This window comes from Ictidomys tridecemlineatus, chromosome 5, assembly GCF_052094955.1.
Source record: "Ictidomys tridecemlineatus isolate mIctTri1 chromosome 5, mIctTri1.hap1, whole genome shotgun sequence".
NCBI classification, from domain to species: domain Eukaryota; kingdom Metazoa; phylum Chordata; class Mammalia; order Rodentia; family Sciuridae; genus Ictidomys; species Ictidomys tridecemlineatus.
This window is the reverse complement of record NC_135481.1, coordinates 151,938,462-151,943,617: the sequence shown is the minus strand read 5'-3', so window position 1 is coordinate 151,943,617 and position 5,156 is coordinate 151,938,462.

Here is a 5,156-nt window from a genome sequence, read left to right as displayed (position 1 = left end):
CAGCGATACTGTTGTGAGAAGGGAAAAGTGGAAACCACTAGAACTGCCATATGGAAACAAAAAATGGTAAGGCAAAATATTACATTCCTGAAAGTATTATAGACATTATAATGAGGTGCCACCATGAGGGACTTGAAGATGCAGGGGTGGCGATTCCTACCACGTTCCCATTTAACTATGTTATTTGGCCTCTTCATAAGACAGATGGATCTTGGAGAATGACACAAGATTATCATAAGGGTAAGCAAGTGGTGACTCCAGTTGCAGCTGCTGCACCAGATGTGGTTTCATTGCTTAAGCAAATTAGCACATATCCTGGTACTTGGAATGCAGCTAATGACCTGGCAAATGCCTTTTTCTCAATATCTGTTAGAAACAACCACCAAAGTACTTTTCTTTTAGATGGAAAAAAATTGGATATTCTACCTCAGGGACATGTCAATTCACCAACCTTGGATCATAATTTAGTTCATAGGGAACTTATCAATTTTTCTTTCCACAAAGATATCACACTGGCACATTGCATCGATGACACTATGCTGATTTACCTAGGGATAAATAAATAGCCACTACTCAAAACTTAGTAATACAATTTGTTTTCAGAGGATGAGAAATAAATCTGACTAAAGTTTATGGATCTTCATTAAATAACCCCATCTCAATGTAATTTCTAGATATCTAGTGGCATAGACATATATCTCTTTTATTTGATTCTCTTGCCTAATTGTTCTTACTATAATTTAAAGTACTATATTCAGTAGGATTTCTTCCATATTTCTTCCAGATTTTGGAAGAAATGCTTTCTGTATTTCCCATCCACTATGATGTTGAATTTGGGTCTTTCATATATAGCCTTTATGATATTGACTTTTTTATTCCTGGTTTCTTCAGTGTTTTATCATAAATGGACGCTGAATTTTGTTAAAGGCTTTCTCTGCTTCTATTGAGATAATTATAATGATTTTTGTCTTTAATTCTAATTATATGGTGAATTATATTTATTGCATATGTTGAACCATAATTACATTCCTGGAATAAAACCAACTTGGTCATGATGTACGATCTACTTAATGTGTTGTTGACTTACAGAAATGAATAAACACCTAAAGATTCAACAATACACTTTTCAATGATGAATGGGTGATAGAAGAAACTATGGAGAAGTTTTTCTAAATTACTATAATCAAAGAATAGTGATACAACATGCTAAAATATCTGAGACTCTATGAAGGCAGTTCTAAAGGAAAATTTATATTAATGAGAAAAAAAATTATAGCTCTAAGAAAATCATGAAGATACCAAATAAAACAAATCTACTGATATATCTAAAGGACCTAGAAAAACTAGAACAAATCAACTTCAAAACAAGTAGAAAAAAAGGAAACAATTAATATGAGAGCTAAAATCAATAAAATGGGGAGTAAAAAAACAATACCAAGGATAAATGACACAAAGAGGTGTTCTCTGGAAAGATAAACAAGATTGATAAACTCTCAGCCAAACTAATCAGAAGAAAATGAGAGAAGATACAGATTAATAAAGTTAAAGATAAAAAAGGTGATATCACAACAAACATTGCAGAAATCCAGAGGATCCTTAAAAATTATTTTGAAAACTTGTACTCCAATAAATGGAAGATCAAGGATAAATAGATATTTCTAAACACATATAACCTGCTAAAATTGAATCAAGAGGATGTAGACAACCTAAGCAAGTCAATAATTAGCAATGAGATTAAAGCAATAATAAAAGTCTTTCAACAAAGAAAAGCATTGAACCAGATGGACTCTCATTTGAATTCTACCAGGCCTGTAAAAGAACCACTAATGCCAATGATCCTCAAACTATTACGTGAAAATAATTCATTATATGAATTATTCAATCATTTCAAACTCATTCTATTAAACCAGTATCACTCTCATACCAAAACCAGATAAGGACAGATAAGAAAGGTAAACTACAGACCAACATTCCTGATGAACATAGATACAAAAGTTCTTTTAGAGAGCTACTAATTTTGAGTGTGGTCCAGACTGGAAGTGGTTCCACAGTGATCCAGACTGCTGTGCAAGCTGCTCTGAACACTTGGTCTTTGATTTAGCAGGTCCGGTGGTATTTGAGATGTCAGTAGAGATAGGATGCTGTTTGGAGTGCTTTACATTCCTTACAGGTGAATCACAGAGCACTTTCCTAGGATTTGGAGCAAGATGCTTGTGATATGACTGATACTAGTCTCTACCTGAGAATTTAGATTTTGGCTAGTAAATAGACTATTATAGAAATTCAACACTTAACTATGACACCAAGTTACTACTATGCAATCTGAGCTAGCCATCATGAACTGGTTAATAGTTGGATTTGCACCACACTCCATTCTTAAATGAAAGTGGAATATACAAGATCAGGCCAGATGAGTCCCTGGAAAAAGAATCAAGTTACATAAGTGACAAAATTTACCTGGTCCCTACTCCTTCTTCTCTTCTTTCTCCCAGTCTGTACCTATGGCCTCATGGAGTGTTTCTCACAACCAATGACAGAGGAAGAGATGTCTCAGGCCTGGTTTATAAATGGTTCTGCATAATATGCATTAACCACCCAAAGATGGACACTCTTTTGGACACCCCTGAAGGAAAGTGGTAAAGGAAAATTCTTCTGGTGGGGAGAAATTCAAGTAGCACATTTGGTTGTGTTTTTACTTGCAAGGATAAATTACAGACCTGTAATTATATAGCAATTCTTGAGCTTTGGCCAGTGGTTGAACTGTAAGCAACATTATGAGAAGACAGATGACAAGGAAGAAGTATGTGCATAGACCTTGTTGGGAAAAATTGTGAGGATATTTGTGTTCCCTGTCAATACTTACCAAAGGGTGAACTAAGAATGAGAGGGGTTCAATAATCAAGTGAATAGATAATATATTCTGTACATAAAGTCAGTTTCTTTCCCCATCCATGTCTGTCATTACCAAGTGAATTTACCCCATGAGAGGGATGGAAGTTATGTAGGCTCAGCAACATAGACTTCCACTTACCAATCCTGACCTGATTATGGCCACCACTGAGTAGTGGCCAGCAGCAGAGATGAACACTGATTTTCTTGATATAGCATCATTCCCCAGGATAATCACTCAGTTACTTGGTGCAAGTTGATTATACTAAATTGCTTTCATCGTGAAAGGGGAAGCATTCTGTTCTCACTGTAACACTTAATCTAGATATGTATTTCTATTCCCTTTGTGCAATGATTTCTGCAAAAACCATAATCTGCGGACTTACAGAAAAGCTTATTCACCACCATGGTATTTTATACAGCATTGTTTCTGAACAAAGAACTCACTTTACCACAAACAAAAGGTAGTAAAGGGCTTATGATTATAGACTTCACTGATTCTGCGATATTTCCCACCATCCTGAAGTCAGAGGCTTGATAGAAGAGGAATGGCTATTTGAAGACTCAGTAACAATATGAGCTAGGTGGCAATACCTTGCAGAACCGAGGCAAAGTTTTGTAAGATACTGAATATGCTCTAAATCAGCTCCAATGCATGGTGCTTTCACTCCCATAGCCAAGATTCATGGACCCAGGAATCAAGGAATGAAAATGGGAGTGGTGTCACTTACTAGAACCCCTTCTGACCCACTAGTAATATTTTTTTTGTCCCCATGATATTATGTTTTGCTCCTCTAACGGTCGTAGTTCCAGAAGGAGGAATGCTTCCACCATGAGACGTACAATGATTCCATAGAACTAGAAGCTAGGATTGACACTAGTCTAGTCACTTTGTGTTCCTCAAGCCTGAAAATCAACTGGCAAAGAAGGAGTACTGTACTGATTGGATTAATTGATCCTGAATATTGAGAAGAAATTGAATAGAACCCCGTACTCCACAAAGGAGACAAGGAAAAGTATGTCTGCAATACAGAGACCCTTCAAGACATCCCTTAGTAAAATCATGCCCTGTGACTATACTCAAGAGAAAATTAAAACACAGTCTAATTGTCTAGACTCTTTAGGGATAGAGGTTTGAGTCTCCCCATCAGATAATGAGCTATGACCAGCTGAGGTGCTTGCTGAGGTTATAGTGAATATAGAAACACTGGAAGGAAGTACTTATGGATACTAGCTATTATCACATAACCAGTTACAGAAATGAGGATTGTAATTGTCATAATTAATTTTTCAATAATTAATTTCTTTGTCATATAGCATAAGATGTATTGGCTTTATATAAACCTAATATTTAAGTATTGTTAAATTGATACCATAGTACTTTAGTTCCATGATATAAAGGAAAAGAGTAAATATTATCCAATGATTTTTAAAAAACTTTTCTAGGAAAGGATTAGAGTGTTTTCTTATATGAAGGATCATTGTATCATGTGAGAAAGAAATATATCCTTTTAATTGTATCTTCTGGATGTGTGTGTGTGTGTGTGTGTGTGTGTGTGTGTGTGTGTGTGAAGTCAATAGGGGATATTTATGATTGGTAATTTTTGTGTCAATATAACTCAGTATGGGGTGCCCAGATATTTTGTCAAACATTATTCTGGGCATTTCTGAAAGGGTATTTTTAGATGAGACTAATATTTTATCTGTGAACCAGAGAGTGATTAATAAAAAGATGGTGCAAATAAACTTTATTACAAAAGAATTGTAGGTCTTTTTTTTTTCTGATCCATATACTATTTTCTATTTTCCAGCTCAGTAGTGGCCCAGGGTACTACAGCATGCATTAATGGTGTGACTTGCCAGTGTCACTGGATAATTGGGATGAGAAGAATTATGGTTGTGGATTGTGACATGTGTGGTGTTTATCTGAAAGCCTACTAGAATAGAAGCTGACCCCTGCTTCATCTTCATCAGATAGAATGGCTTTCCAGGCAGCATCTGATGCAAGCATTACCCATAGCCACCTAGGACAAATGATGGAGAGGAAGAAAGTAGCAGATGAACCTAAAGGCCTGAGAAGGAGGTGATTAGGGAGGAAGACTCTTGATGGGTACCTCAAGGATTTGAAGGGCTACTGCATACAGTGTGGATCTGAAGTGCAAAGTAAATCTCAGAGGAAAATACATTATCAGAAAAAGAAATAAGTAACCCTAGACTTGTACTTGCTGCCTTTAGACCAATATCTCCATGAAGACTAATGGTGAATT